This window comes from Artibeus jamaicensis, unplaced genomic scaffold, assembly GCF_021234435.1.
Source record: "Artibeus jamaicensis isolate MK-2021 breed Jamaican fruit bat unplaced genomic scaffold, CSHL_Jam_final contig_519, whole genome shotgun sequence".
Classification (NCBI taxonomy): domain Eukaryota; kingdom Metazoa; phylum Chordata; class Mammalia; order Chiroptera; family Phyllostomidae; genus Artibeus; species Artibeus jamaicensis.
This window is the reverse complement of record NW_026521871.1, coordinates 22,735,950-22,752,425: the sequence shown is the minus strand read 5'-3', so window position 1 is coordinate 22,752,425 and position 16,476 is coordinate 22,735,950.

The window sequence follows — 16,476 nt, the reverse complement described above, 5'->3', positions numbered from 1 at the left end:
TCGTGGAGCCCTCCCCACACGTCACACACAGGCATTAATATTCCTGCCCTCAGATGAGGAACCTGAGGCTCAGAGAGCCTCAGAAGTGGCCTGTCTCCCCCTACCCCCACTCCCTTGTTGCAGCCAACAATAGCCGTCCAGTGTGAATGAATCAAACTTATAGCTAATTTTTGTCAGATTGGCAAAAACTATATTTTTGGGTGGGCAGCATAGTTTTAATAATTAGTTTACATGTGCCATGAGATGGAAAAGGTTGAACGTTGCGGCTCTAGAGTCACACACAGGACTGCGCTTGTGGTGCGAGTGCCTGCACTGTGGCCCTGTAGTCACAGTCTTTGCGAACTTCTGTAAATAATTGCCTTGGATGGGGTCCAAGCAACTTGGTATTGAGTTCTGGTGTATACAAACAGGTGTCCCTGTGACTTGTTGCCAGTGGGTTTGTTTGCTTAGTGATGGAAAGGGTCACCAAAGCTGGGAAAAACCTAGAAATCATAGCTTCTATCACAGCCACTAGGAGAAAAATAAAAACACCTTGTGTACAACCAAATGCTTTTGGGGTTCCCTGTGCCTGTGGCTACCAATGTGATATTATAAATGGAATCTTTCTGTTGCAGGCAATAAAGATGCAAATCAAACTAGGTACAGAAGAGAATTTGTTGGCCTCTGTAAATGAATATTTTGAGGAAATCCTCAGGTGTGTTTGGATCCGAATGTGGAAATCTCTCTCTTGGTCTCTAGGAGCTGTTGTCTTCTTTTTTGCTAAAGTCATGATGTTGTAATTCTGTTTAAGCAGCATCTCAGGCAAACACAGGCCCAGAACTTGGTCAGAGCACATTTGGAGAATGGTGTGTCATTGGGAAGTCACTCTCCAGGCAAGAAATGAACAAATGCAAGAGAACGTAGGTGGGAGCCATCTGCCCCTGTGGAAAGAAAGATTTTATCCCTGGTATTATTTAGAATCACACAAGATAATAAAAATCTCACTGACCTTTAGTCAATTTTTATTACAGTTTTTAAATTATCTACAGACAGCACTCCCTTAATCTCTGCACCCGGGACAATGGCTCCCACCGCCCTGCTAGCCATCCACTAGGTATACAAGCCTCTCCTCTCACTCAGCACACCTGCCCTGAGAACTAATCAGCTGCCACGGCTTCACCCACCACCTCTTGGCTGGTGGCTTCCAAATCTCTCTCTCTCTAGAGGCTATGGGGAAGCTTTGTTCAGCAGAGCACCCCCTGCCCCACCAGCCGTTGTGGATGAGAATAAGCCTACCAAGACTTGATCTGCATGGGGAAGAGAGGTAGACAATCTCTCAGAGAAGAAGGGCCTTCAGGCTGTTCCTCAATGGGCTCTTACTGGGTTCAATTTGTGCAGGAATACAGGTAAAGCTCCTCAATCATTGCCAGGTAGTGAGGATCAAACAATAGGTAACATTCAAAGAACTATGAGGGCTTATTCTGAGTCAGGGTCAGTTAGCCAAAGGGCCATAAAACTTTAGGAAATAAACTCATTTCATGCTTGGACCCTTATCATTTATATTGAGGGTATTCTTAGCAAAGCAGTTTTCACAGAATTTTATGCATTCTTTCTTAGGCCTGATTGCACCAGGGAACCACCTGTTCCTGCCCAGGGCTGCACCACTCTCCAGCATTGTTGCAGGCTTAAGTCAGGTGGGGAAGGTAAGGCAGCCAAGAGATTAGGAGACTTCTTACAGGTAGAATGAGGACTCAGGCTATGTCAAAGCCAAGGGGGAAAGGTCCATCACCCCTTTTGTATAGTTCCCCAAGTCCTTCCCTGATGGCCCCTTCTTGACCATGCCTGTCTTAAATCATCCCTCCCTTGAGGAATCTTACTCATCATTGGCTAACCAGCCATCCTCCAGGGGCCAAGCAGGGTGAAGTAAAGGGGACAGAGGTAGTGCCCCTGCCAGGAAGATAAGCTTTGTCTCCTTAGTGGCTTATGGTCCCAAGGTCTTTTTACTCAGTCTTAGACATGGAGTGTTGCAGCTTCTGAAGCCAGGCAGGGTGATTCCCAACAATCAAGCCATGAAAAGACATGGAAGACACTTAAAGCATATTACTAGAGAAAGAAGCCAATCCTTGAAGGCTACATACTGTGTGATTCCAACATGACATTCTAGAAAAGGTGAAACTGTGGAGACATTATTAAGACCAGTGATCGCCAGAGGTTGGAGGAGGGAGGGAGGAATAGGCAGAGCACGGTGGATTTTTATGGCAGTGAAATCATTCTATATGATGCTATAATGGTGGATATGTTTCATTATACACTTGACAAAAACCAAAGATTATACAACAGCGTGAGCGAACCCTAAGGTAAACTGTGGACTTTGGGTGATAGTGATGTGTCAGTGTAGGTTCATCAATGATACCAAATGCATCACTCTGGTGGGAATGTTGTTAGTGGGTTGTGATAGTGTGGAAACAGGGCATGTATGAAAATTTCCTACTTTCCACTTAATTTTGCTGTGAACCTAAAATTTCTCTGAAAAATAAAGTCTATTTAAAAAAAATTAAACCACCAGAAACAAAACAAAAATTTCATGCCAGGTAGCTTTATTCATAATATCCAAAAACTGAAATATCCAACAGGTGGAAGCATAAACAAATTGTGATTGGTCCATATAGTGAAATGCTGCTCAGCAATAACCACCAAGACACACGCAATGACATGGAGGAAACTCAGAGACATCAAACTTAGTGAAAGAAACTGGGTGTACAGGACGCACTGCATGATTCCAACATTACATTCTAGAAAAAGAAAATCACATCCAACGGGGAAAAAGCAGATGGGTGACTGCCTGGCGGTGGGGTAGGAGGTGAGGACTGGCTGTAAAGGCAGTGGAGACTCAGTGAGAGAAACTCAGCCAGTGAGGTGGGGGAGATGCTTTCTACTATATTGCTGGTCACTCGGCTCTGTATGTTTGTCAAAACTGATTGAACTATGTACTTAAAATGAGTGCATTGAAGCATATGTAAATTATACTTCAATAAAATTGATTTTAAAAAGGAAACCATAAAAATTTTACAAGCATACGTGGAAGACTTCAAACAGGTAATTTGGGGTGAGGAAGGCTCGGCACAAAACCTAGATGGCACACGCCCACACAAAGGTTGATATATTTGATTACAGACATTAAAATTTTCTGCAGGGGAAATACCATGTGCAAAATAAAAACAAGTGACAAACTGGGGGGAATATTTATAATCTGGTCTCCCTTGCACTGTAACTAAAACAGGGTATACATACAAACCAATGTTAATTCAAAACTGAGCCTGGGGGGCGGGTATAGGTATGTACACAGGTGTATGTTCTGAGGACTGTGGGTGGTGATTGGACTTGGGCTGCGTTAATCATCTGGGGCCTCCAGGAGTGATTTATATTAACATGGCATCTCGCACCTGGGCAGTGACCCACCTGGACCGAGAAGTGCAATTGTGCACTTACCAAATAGCTTTGGTTTCAGACTGCTGGTGTGCTGCTAATGATAATATTGGCTTCACATGTCTGGGCTGAGGGTATTTGTGTAGAGCAAGGTTGGGCAAAAAGGCAGCGGGGCCAAGAGAATTTTATTTTCCCAAGATAGCCTTCGCTACCTCTGCGTCTTTATTAAGCTGTAGGAAAAATCCATTTCTTATGAGTTTGAACTGAGTTTTTCTAAATAAAACGTTAAGAAGTAAACAAATGGAAAACTTCTGTGCAGTGTTCCCCACCTCCGCTGCCTAAGCCTCGTCTAGCAACCTAGTTTCTGATTAACCAAACTGGTCCCCAGATTAGACTGGCTGATCCTGCTGATCTCACACCTGGCCCCAGGCTCCTTTCCCTCAGAGCAGCTAGGTCTGGATCCTAAATAAAAACAGGCTGACTTTTAGGCCAAGGTCAACTGGGTTGGCATATGGTCCAGACCTACTTGGGTGCTGTGTCCTGTCCAGAGCTGGCTTCCTGGTCTCAGGTCAGGCCTTGGGACCCAGGTCACTCTCGGCAGCCCAGTTTGCAAAAGGTTTTTATGCTGTGAGGCAGGTAGCTTGGTTGCCTTGATTCCTGTGCTGGCCCTGGCTTCTTTGAGAGGAAGAAGTTCTTTTCCTATATGTCCTAAAGATTCTTGCTTTTAAGCCAGGAGAGAAACAAAACCTAGTCATTATTTGTTTTGCAGTTGCTTGGCTTTATTTTCCAGGAGCTTTTTATGGCTCTGAGCTTCTAGAAGGCCTTCTAATCCTTCCTGGGTACCTACTGTGGGCCAGGTACTTAGCGAGATGCTGGGATCAGTCCTGCCCTCAAGCTGCTCCCAGTTTAGTGGTTTTAGTGGGATGGATGGACAAGTCACTAGGCCATAACCAATCAGGGCTCTGATGGAAGGAAGCACAGGGAGAAGGGAGAATGGGATCCTCGAGGGCAGAGCAGCTCACCCAGTGGAGCGGATAGGGATGGGAGTCGGGGTTTCCTGCAGGACGTGATGTTTGAGCCCTGGCCTGAAAGGCAGTCAGGAAGACATGTAGGGCAAGATGCTCCAGGCAGAGGGGACAGCCTGTGTGGAAACCTGGAGCAGGAGAGTGAGTTTTGGGACCTGGAGGCAGGAAAATCCCATTTTCTTCTTTTGGGCTCTGTGTGTCAGGACCATCTCTTCCATCTGGTGGTTAAGGCCCATCCTGCCCTATAGTAGCTGTGTCATATAAAATTTAGTGGCCTAACACAGCAAACACATTATCTCACACAGTTTCACAGAGGTCAGGAATCAGCACCTAAGCTGAGTGAATCTGACTCTGGGTCTCCCATGAAGTTGCAGTGAAGCTGTTTCCTGGGCCAGAGTCTTCTTCAGGTTTGACTCAGGGTGGAGAATCTGCTTCCAAGCTCACTCACATGATTGTTGGTAAGCTTCAGTTTCATGCCATGTGACCTCACAAAAGATGCTTATGACCTGGTAGCTAACTTCAGAGAGAGAGAGAGGTGGGAAGGTTAGAAAAGGGGAGGAGAAGAAGAGAGCCCACAGAAGCCACAGTCTTTTGGAATCTAGTCTCAGAACTAACATCCCATCACTGCTATAATATGCTATTGATCACACAGACCGACCCTGGCACAGTATGGGAGGCGCTACATGACAGTGTGAATCCAAGAAGTGGTATCGCTGGGGCCATCTTGGAGACTGGGTGCCACATATCAAACGGTTACATTGGATGGCATCACCTGTGATCCTAGGGGTAATTGGCGTGGAGCTCCTTAGCATTGTGTCTGGTACCTTAGAAAGCTAGACATTTCCTTGCTTCTTTCTACTTCAGGAGTGGGGGCTTTCCTTTTGGCTTCCCTCCTTTTATTTCTAGTTTTGTTTTTGTTTCTAGGGGAACTGTGGAAGTCCCCTACTTCTCACTCTGCTCCTTAGGCAATTTAGGGCACTTAGCCAGAGGAATGACCAGATCTTCTCTGACCCAGCTAACAAAACATGTCTAACAAAACACACTAACAAAACGTGCCTCCAGGGGATGGATCTTGAATCTTAATATTCTAGTTGTACAATTCCAAAATATTAAGAGACAGTTTGCATCAAGACAGGAGGAAGGGTGCTGTTGCCCACATCCCGGGGAGGTGATATATGTGGTATGATGGAAAGAACATGGGCTTAGGTTGCAGACAAAATGAATTCCATTATTGGCCAAGGTTCTCAACTTCTTGGGGCCTTGGTTTCCTCATTTGTGAAATGGGTTGCTCTGAAAATTAAGTGAGATAATTCATACAAAGCATTTACTGGAAACAGGTTGTAAAATTGGTACTTTATTTACTTTTTTCCTCTATGAATGGTACTGGTTCTAGTCTTATCACTACCATCTTCTTTCAAGGTCCAACTCAATTTTGTCTCTACTTCAAATCCATCCTAATAATCAAGCCCACATTGCCATCTCTGTTCCCTAAAGTCAAATGACATTCTGAATCAGCTTTTTATAATTTAATACTTACTTACCTATCATCTTATGCTACTTTCTGTTTATTTTGTATCAGGCCTGACTTCACGGTTGGATTTTAGCTGCATTTTCCTAAGTGGCTCTAGTAAAGTCCAATACAGTAATTACTTGGAAGTTGCTCAAGATATCAAATGTTCTTGGGAAGCTGGTTGCAAAGTGAATGCCCTGCTCTGAGCTCAGAAAACTTTCAGGAGGGGAACAAAAAGGGAGAAGGAGGGAGCAAAGCAGCTAAGTACAACACTGCCAAGAACATCTGCATATAAAGTTCTGTATGTTCTTTCTCTTGCTACCATTTTGTTGGGTTTCCAAAATAACTGCTACAACTGTAAGCATAGCTAGCAATCAGCAAAGAAGTTGCCAAACCAGATTGGATTAATGTCTTTAGAACTATGAATTAATCTTACTTCTTCAGAAGAAAACAGGCTCTCACTCTTTAAAATTCTTCTTAAAATATACCAGTATAATATTAATCTGAAAATATAATGTAAACAGATCTTCCCGCAAGACATCAGTGGCACTATTTTTTAAAAAACCCCAAAACCCAAATACACATTTTTTTTTCTGTAGTTGACAACATGTTTATCAAAGTGGAGACTATTTTGCAACAAGAAAAGAATGGTTCCATTAAGGCATCAACTCTATGGAATCTAGTGGCTGACTTCGAGGGCTATTTTAGGGCCTTCCTGACATGCATGAATGTCTGTGTTGACAGCTCTAGGTTCCTGTTACCAAATGTGAACAAATTTAGTCCTCACTCCAAAAAGGAACTCATTATATAGAGAAAGTCAAATTTCAGGGTTGGTTTGTTAGTGCGTCTATTCCTTTTACAGAGCATGCTATTGCCACTGGGAAGGATTTCCAGCACGCTGTGTGTGGTTGGAAGTATCCACAGAAGAATAATAATATAAGTGCTACTCTAAGCAGCAGGCCATTTGGTGGGTATCTGATGAAGCCAAGAAAGTGACTGTTCCCCAGAAAAATTTGTAATGATAAATAAAAACATGCAAGTACTCCACTGATTGCTTGTAAGAGTCAATGGATTCTAGTTTAAGGAACCCTAGGGTCAAGTTGACCAAGGAACTTGGAATTTTCAGAAGAGGTCGGGAAATCAGTGATGGCCTGGAGCGTATGGCTGTGTCACCCTGGCTCCCTAGAAGCCAGCATGGAGTGCTCAGGCAATGTTTGAATGAATGAATGAAGTGCTAAAAACATAATTAGGGCCGATGTCTCCAAGATCATGACAGAATAGGACAGGTCAGCCTTTAGGAGAGAATAGCAGTGTGACAAACTCAGACAGGGGTGGGCAGAAGTAGGTTTATAATTGTGAGTACATGAAACAGTTTATTCTTGCATTATTTACTTATTTATTATTGTATTATTATTATTATTAACTACTCTTGCCCACCCCTGTATATAATCCCTTTTGGGCCCTCTTATGTTTGTCCTTCTGATGAGCACAGTGAGCCTTGGTGCGCGCAGTGAGATGGTCACTCTTACGCCTGCTCTCTGCCCTTTTCGAGGGAGAGAATCTAGACACAGCCAGAATCTAGGCCTACTGTCCTTTGGCTAGTCCTGGTTCTGCTCTAAGAATCCCATGCCCATGGGTGCTCAGTCCCTTACAAAGTCCCACCTTTTGAGTCTCCCCTTTCAACGTGGCTCTTAGCTGCCTGCCTGTGCCTCCCTTTTCTCCCTGGCAATATGCCCACATCCTCGGTGTTGCTATCTCAGGAGGCAATCTGACAAGTGAATTTACACCAGCCACTATATAGCAAATCAACACTGATACTCAGAGGGACGACTCCCTGAGTGTGCTAATGTGATTGGGGGCATGGTGCCTGTGAATGGTGACATTCTTTCCTGCCAACGAGCATCACATGAGATCTTGGCACACAGGTCCAGGTTTGGGTCCTGGCTCTCCCACTCATGAGCTCTGGGATTTTAGCCAAGTCATGTTAATTTCCTTGAGCTTTAATTTCCTCTTCTCTAAAGTGGGGAAATGACTCTTCCAGCCCTCATAGATTGGAACAGGTGAGCATGTAAATGTAAAAGACACTGTTGGGCACTTGGCAAGTATTTTCATGAATATTATGCATGGACCAGCCTTGTCAGGACCAGGGATGGGGGTGGGTAGATGTTGGGGTCGAATCCAAATAGTCCCTTTGGAATTCTGGTATATATAAGTACCAGGTTTGGAGATAAGTTTCAGAAATGATTGAATTCTGTTGGGTTCCCCTACCCTCAAGCTCTGCTTCCATTTCCCCAAATGGGCTCCAGGGTCAGCCACTAAGTGGAGGCCCCACAGAGAACCTCTTCAGGAATTCCTGAATGACTCCTCCAGGCCCGAACACCACAAAAACAGGAACCCACGTGGCAACAAAGGCACAAAGTGAGAAATGTGACCTGTGCTTTGTTCCTTTTCTTGTCTGAGAAGTGGCTGGGGAAAGCATACACGCTGTATCTTGGACATCTGTGAAAGAGATTTGCGAATAAACAATGTCAGTATCAGGTCACGTTCATTCATCCCCGTAGGATGTGCAGCACAGAACAGTTTGAGGAAGGCCTTGCTGACTTGCCTTAAAGTTTAGGGTTGCAATCTCCTGCATTCCTGATAACTCTCCTTACTGTTTGTTATGTAGATGCATGTTTTGAGATAAGATGAATAGCAGAAGAAGCAAGGTGGAGTTCAGTATCAGCCTTAGTGGGATGTTTAAATGGAAATGTCCTTCCTGCAGGCAGCCGATGATGCCACTTGTTGGGACCCGCCCTGCCTGGTTTCAGAAGCTGTAACCCCTCACGGCTAAGGCTGAGTGAGAGACCTTGGGACCATAAGCCACTAAGGAGACAAAGCTTATCTTCCTGGCAGGGGCACTACCTCTGTCCCCTTCACCCTGCTTGGCCCCTGGAGGATGGCTGGTTAGCCAATGATGAGTAAGATTCCTCAAGGGAGGGATGATTTAAGACAGGCATGGTCAAGAAGGGGCCATCAGGGAAGGACTTGGGGAACTATACAAAAGGGGTGATGGACCTTTCCCTCTTGGCTTTGACATAGCCTGAGTCCTCATTCTACCTGTAAGAAGTCTCCTAATCTCTTGGCTGCCTTACCTTCCCCACCTGACTTAAGCCTGCAACAATGCTGGAGAGTGGTGCAGCCCTGGGCAGGAACAGGTGGTTCCCTGGTGCAATCAGGCCTAAGAAAGAATGCATAAAATTCTGTGAAAACTGCTTTGCTAAGAATACCCTCAATATAAATGATAAGGGTCCAAGCATGAAATGAGTTTATTTCCTAAAGTTTTATAGCTCTTTAGCTAACTGACCCTGACTCAGAATAAGCCCTCATAGTTCTTTGAATGTTAGCTGTTGTTTGATCCTTACTGCCTGACAGTGATTGATGAGCTTTACCTGTACCCCTGTGCAAATTGAACCCAATAAAGCCCATTGAGGAACAGCCTGAAGGCCCTTCTCCCCTCAGATATTTTCCACCTTTCTTCCCCAAGCAGATCATGTCTTAGTAGACTTATTCTCATGTGTAGTAGCCAGGAGGGCTCTGTGGGCAGGGTGTCCCCACACTTGATAGCTCATTTCCTTTGAGTGCTAAATAGTATCCCATTGTCTGGATGTAATAGAATTTATCTACCCATTAACCTACTGAAGGACACCTTGGTTCCTTCCAAGTTTTGGCAATTATGAATCAAACTGCTATAAACATTGTGGGCAGGTTTTTGTGTGGACATACATTTTCACCTCTCTAGGTAAATGTCAAGGAGTACAACTACTAAATTGTATGATAAGAGACTTACAGTTTTGTAAGAAACTGCACACTGACTTCCAAAGTGGTTGTATCATATTGCATTCCCACTAACAGTGGCTGAGCACCCCTGTTGCTCCATGTTCCTGTCAGCATTTGGTGCTGTCAGTGTTTGGGGTTTTGACCATTCTTCAAGGTGTGTAGTGGTAGCTCATAGTTTTAATTTGTATTTCTCTGATGACGTATAATGCTGAACATCTTTTCATAAGCCTACTTGCCATCTGAATATTTTCCTTGATGAAGTGTCTGTTCAGGTTTTTTGTCCATGTTTTTATTTGATAATTTTCTTATTGTTGAATTTTACGAGTTCTTTCTTCATTTTGGATGACAGTCCTTTATAAGACATGTGTTTTGCAAATATTGACTTCAGTGTGTGGCTTGTCTTCTCATTCTCTTAACTTGGCTTAACTTTTTGTATTTAAAATCTTTGATCTGGAATTTGTTTTGATCCAAGTAGTGACATTGGGAATCCAAGTTTTGTTTGTTTGTTGCAGATGCAACAATCCAGTAATTCCAACATGATTTATTGAATAACTCATTTTCTCTACTATTTTGAAATATGTATTTGGATCTAAAAAATAGAATGCTCTTTCAAGTCCATGTCTCATGGTTGTTACAGAACAAGAGGTCCAAGGGGGGGCAATATTTGGCCCACCAAAGGACGCCAAAACCTGCTACAGAACAACAGGGGCCCCTCCCGAGGATGGAATACTAATATCTACTGGGCTCTTCTGTCCACAGCCAATTGGAAAGACATCTCTCAATGCCAGAGATTCATGAAAAGGAAACAAAATGTTTATTTAATGCTATTCAGACCTAATGCCTCCATTAAAATATCAAAGTCCTTTAGGGTATACACCTACACCCACACGTACACAGCGCTCCCTTCTCCCACTGTCCCAACTCCAGGTACTGTAAATCAGGAAAAGAAGCACATATCTGTGTTTCAGGCCGCTGGCACCATCAGCTGTGTCACTGTGCAGGCAGGATCTCCAGTTAATCCAAAGTCATGTGGCACCTTCTCACTGTCCACTGGCAAAGAGTTCTTTGTACCAAGTTCTAGGCAAAGTCTCTCCTGCTTCCCAGGCCATGTGGCCAAAGGGAGCACCCCAAAGCCGCGTGGGCCTCTTCTACCAAAGCTGCAGGGGTCAGCACTCTACCAAAAGCATGTGTCTTTCTTCTTCACCTGGCTGCAGGGAACTCCATTCTGGCAAAGCTGTATGGTTTTCCCTTTCACCTTGAAAAGAGGGGGTCTGCACTCTGGCCAAAACCACATGGCTCTCTCTTTCACCTTGCCAAGAAGGGGTCCTCACTCTGCCCAAAACCGCATGGCTCTCCCCTCACCTGGCCAAGGGGGGACCCATACTTTGCTGACACTGCATGGCTCCCCACTCAATGGCTGCTGTTTCTAGCTTTTTAAATCCCCTCACCAATCTTCCTCTGTACCCCTATTTCCGACTCCTCCCACAATCAGTTACACCTGCCACTATTTCTGTATTATTACAAGTTTACTGGGCTGCCATTATTAGTCTGGGCAGGTATGGCCCCATGTCCTAGAGCCAATCTTCCCCAAGCTCCCACACAGCTGCTATAACTTGGGGGGCCTGACCCCAGTTACATCCTGGGGGAGGTGACTTCATCCCCCTAGCTCCAAGCCTGGCCACAGCCATTTAACATATCCAAGTGACCTGCCAAAGGCTATAGATATGTTAAATGACCATGCATGGATTAGCTGCAAGGCTGTGGCTGTACAAAACAGCCCTGCATGTTCCTGCTCCATGTGTCCCTTCCCCCAACTCACACCTGTGGGGGGGAAGGGGTGAGGACATCTTATATGTCTCTCCAATATTCCTATACACTTTGATTTCTAGACACCATTCCAAATCTTTTTTTGGGGGCCCCCCTTTGGCTGCACCCTGTATCATAGTTACTTAAAAGACGAGATGCCTATATACTATATAACACTTCTTCAAATGAGACAATGCACATTACTCATTTTCATGCATGTGTTCACCATAGCCTAGAGTTCATTGTAAACAGTGATTGTGTAAGCTACATTGCTGAAATCTTCCCCAAGGACAAATTGGGGTTCCTTGAGAACAGAGAATATTAGCCTCGGGCCCCCTTAAACTTATCTATCCCCCTCAAACCAGCCATTCCCTAAGGGAAGTATCAGCACGTCTTCACATAGTGAGGTACTGCTTCCCCTCTCAGAGAAAAGGACCCTGTTGATCCTATTAAGATCGGAATGTCCTGGAGCAGAAGCTGTAACGCCTTTGAAAAATCACTGGATTCCTGCCCCACACACCGGCCACGCCTTCCTCCTTGTTGACTATTTCTTAAAACTGTTCCTGGTGCTCTCCAAAGGAAAGGTGGCAACGTGCACCGTGGTCCCGGTGAAATGAAGACCACTCTGTATGGTGTTCATTGTGCACAGTCCTCCAGGCCAGCAGAAAAACACCTGGGCTGAAGTGGGGTCTCTTCTCACCCCACAGCGGGGCAGCTCAGGTCAGGTTCTCTTTCCTCTGCTCAGGGGTCTGGGCAGGAAGAGGAGGTCTTCAGCTTGACCTCCCCACCCCCTACCCCACCTCCTCCTCCTCCGGGACAGTTTCTACTTTCCCAGCATTGTCAGATTGTCAGCTGCCATCACTCCCACCCTGGGCTTCTCCCTCTCTCTCCTTTCCTTCCAATATTTTGTTTTCCTTTTCACAGAAATAAGCTTGCAGCTTCCCTCAGCGGGGCCGAAGCTGAGCAGAGCGTCCTCTGCATGGAGTGGCCGTCTTTGGGGAGACAGAACTGGGCGAGTTTCAGTACTTTCAAGATCGCCATAACTCAGTTACTCACCGTGCCCCAGACACTGTGTTTGCTAGAGTATATGGTGAATATTCCACAGAGGACAAATTAATAAAATATGCAATGGAATGTTCCCTTCTAACAACTCTTTCTTATTAAAAGCCCACAGCCTCTGGTCTGTAGTGTAAGGCTCACTCTGCTGGCAGATCTGAGGCGCGATCAGCTGCTCAGGGAAGAAGGAGCCAGCAGCCCTCTTCTGAGCCCCAAGGGGGCGGCCTGGGGAGGGCTCAGGGCTGGGGAAAGAGCTGGCACTGAGGGGTGTCAGGCTGGGGGACTGGGGGCTGAAGAGGCAATTTTGGCTCATACTCACAAGCTGTTTCACTAGAGCCTCCATTCCTCATGTCTGCACGACAGTGCCATTTCCCTCACATGGGATTGTCCTGAAAATGAACTGAAACCACAGAGAAAGCAAGTATGTGTCACACAGTCAAGGCTCAACGAATGGCACTTCCTGTTCCAGTCAAGCCATCCAGGGCTCACTAGAATGACCTTGCCTGTTCACGGGGAGTGTTCCTAAATCGGCACCTTCTACACGTCTCGATGAGGAGTCCTGGCTAAAATTACATTCTGTAAAAGGTATCGTGAACTTTCTCCGTCCTCCCCGTCTCCTCCCCGTCCCCTCCCTGGCTTTCTCACTACTCCTCTGTGAGCACTCTGTCCGGCCACCACCTGCAGTAGCCCCTAGCACAGCTCCTGGTTCCTTTCTTGCTCCCCTTCTACCCATTTTCCACACATTACCAGAGTGATCTTTTGCAGTTGAAAACTGATTCTCACACTAGCATGCTTAAAACCTTCCAGGGGCTTTCCATCTCACTCAGAATATATAATCCTGGCCATGACCCACATACAAGTACTTACAAGAGCCAGCCCCCGGCCACCTGTCCAACTCCATCTCCAACCAGTCTTCCCCACTCATGCTGCTCCCGCCCCACTGCACTTCCTTCTCTTTTAACTCACTCATAGTCTTTGTGTGTGCTATTCCTGGAAATGCACCCGCACCCTGTTATAGACTGAACTGGGCCTCCCGAAATTCATATATTGATGTCTAAACCTTTAGTACCTCAGAACGTGACTGTTTAGACATGGGGCCTTTAAAGAGGAAATTAAAGTAAGATGAGGTCATATGGGTGGGCTCTAATCCAGTGTGACTGGAGTCTTTATGAAAGGAGAGTAGAACCCAGACACACACAGACCGAGGGAGAACCATGTGAGGACACGGCGAGAAGGCAGCCACCTGCGAGCCAGGGAGAGAGACCCTCAGAAGAAAACATACTTGCCAACACCTTGATCTTGGCCTCCTGGCTTCCAGAGCTGGGAGAAAATAAATTTCCATTGTCCAAGCCTCCCAATCTGGCGTATTTTGTTACAGCAGCCCTAGTAAACAAATACAGACCCCATTTTCACATTGCTGGTTTTCTGTCACTGTCAGCTCTGAGCATAAATGTCTCCAGAGAGTATGTCTATAACCACTCAGTCTAAACTACATCCTCCCATTATTTGTTTTTCTTCACAGTAAAAGTATGGGATTATTTTATTTGTTGATTACTATATTGTCTTGTACGCTAGAATAGAAACTCAATTAGGTTTTTTTTTTGTTTTTTTGTTTTTTTGTTTTTTTTTGAGAGAGAGAGAGAGCAGGGGAGAGAGAGAAAGAAAAAGAGAGAAACATTGATGTGAGATAGAAACATCGACTGGTTGCCTCTTGCACTTGTCCGGGCTAGGGATCGAACCTGTATGTAACCCAGGCATGTGCCCTGGTTTGAAAGGAATCAAACCAGCGACCTTTTGCTTTGCAGCCACCACTCAAGCAAATGAACCACAGCCATCGGCCAGGGCATTTTTAAAATTACTCTTACCCTTGTTGCTCTGCCAAGACAGTAGCTGGCACAGGGAGGAACTTGGAAAATATTTATTGAATGTCCATGATGCCAAGTGCCAAAGAGGCTACGAAGACAAATGTGAAATGATTCCCAGCGTGGGGAAGCATGGTGCCTGTCCCCTGCCAGGGGTCCCGGTGCTCAGGAAGTACAAGGGCCTGCGGAGTGGACAGAGCATGGTCTGGAGAGGCCAGCACAGAGCTTTGGAAGGACGGAGGAGGGAAGGAAGGTGTTCTGCCACCTTCCAGTTCTGCCACGGCTGAAAGCCTGGAGGCGTGAAACAAATGTGTGAGTGTGGGAGACACCGGCAGGTCAGTTGGCACAGAGAATCGGCGCCTAGAGAAGGGGGGAGAGAATGGGAGGAAGAGGTAGGCAGGGACTTCACCATCAAGTGCCAAGCTAGGGGAGCTGAACTTTCTTCTCTGTCTCTCCCTCCCGCCCCCTCCTCCTCCTTTTTCTCTTTTGTTCTCCTTCCTCTATTTCTTCATCTTTGCCACCCCCCCCCACTCTGTTGTAAGTAGGGAGGGAAAAACCCCACCCCCACCTCTGTGTTGTGAGAACAGAGTGAGATAATATGTGAAAGCAAACACCCATGTGTCAGATTCCTAACTGTTAAAAAGCAGTTGAATAGAAGTTAGTTGTATAACTGTGATAAATGTTTCATTTCTTGGACTTGAATGGATGGTGCATTTCTCATCCTCACCCACACTTTTACCAACTTGATACTTCTTCAGTCACCTACCCATTACCTACACACATCTAGAAACTGACTACATTCTGTCTACACATCCTCTCTTTGCCCATGCACACAGCTTAAAGGAATCCAATACTCGCTGGATGTAGTCAAGCTTGAAACAACCCACAGTTCAACTAAAATTATGGTTTCTAATTTAATTCCATAGTGATTAGGGAGCATATATAACACGAACCCTCTTACATTTTTTCAGATATTTTTTGTTGGTCCAGAATCTGTTCTGCCTAGTAAATGTTCCTTGTGCGCTTGAAAACAAAAATGTGTACTCTGCTTTTGTTGAGTGAAGTACTCTATAAATGTCAACTAGGACAAGTTAGTTGGTGATGTCATTCAAAGCTAGTATATCCTTGCTGATTGTCTGCTTGTTCAATCAACTTTCTTTTGACTAAAGTTAGCATGGATATCTTTTTACTCTGAGATATCTGTGTCTTAATATTCAAATAATAGGGAGTACATATCGTATAGTTGGGTCATGCTTTTTGTCCAATTTTACTACCTCCTCCTCTGTATTAGGGCCATTTACACATAACAGTTAGGTTTGCTGTAGTTAGGTTTAAACCTGTTATCTTGATATTTATTTTCTTTTTGTTCCATGTGCTCTTTGTGCCTTTCTCCTGTCATTTATTTGATTGCATATTTTTTATAATTCAATTTTACCTTTTTTGTTGGCTTACTAGCTATAATTTTGTTATATCAATGGGTGTTTAGGGGTTTACAATATATAGGTTTAACTTGCCACAGTTTATTTTCAGATGATCTGACTCTCCTTTCCATATATATATATATATATATATATATATATATATATGAAACTTATAATAGCATATTGTGGGCTATATATTTCTGCTTCTTTGCATGCCTGGTAGTCTTTGATTGAAGCCAGACATAGTGAATTTTACCTTGTCGGATGCTGGATATTTTTGCATTCCTATAAATATTTTTGACCTTTGTTCTGGGTAACTTTAATGGTACACAGTTTAATCCTTCCACATCTCACTTCTAAGGCGCATTAGGCAGGACCAGAACAGTGTTTAGTCTAGGCCTAATTCTTCCCCACTAGTGAGGCCCTTCTGAGTACTGTACCCAATACCCCATGATTGGTGAGATTTCCCATTCTAGCTGATGGGAGTATTCCTGGCCCTCTGTGAATGCCAAGTACTGTTCCCTCTAATTCTTTGAAGTGTTTCCTTTCTTTCTTTTTCTTTTCCCCTCCCT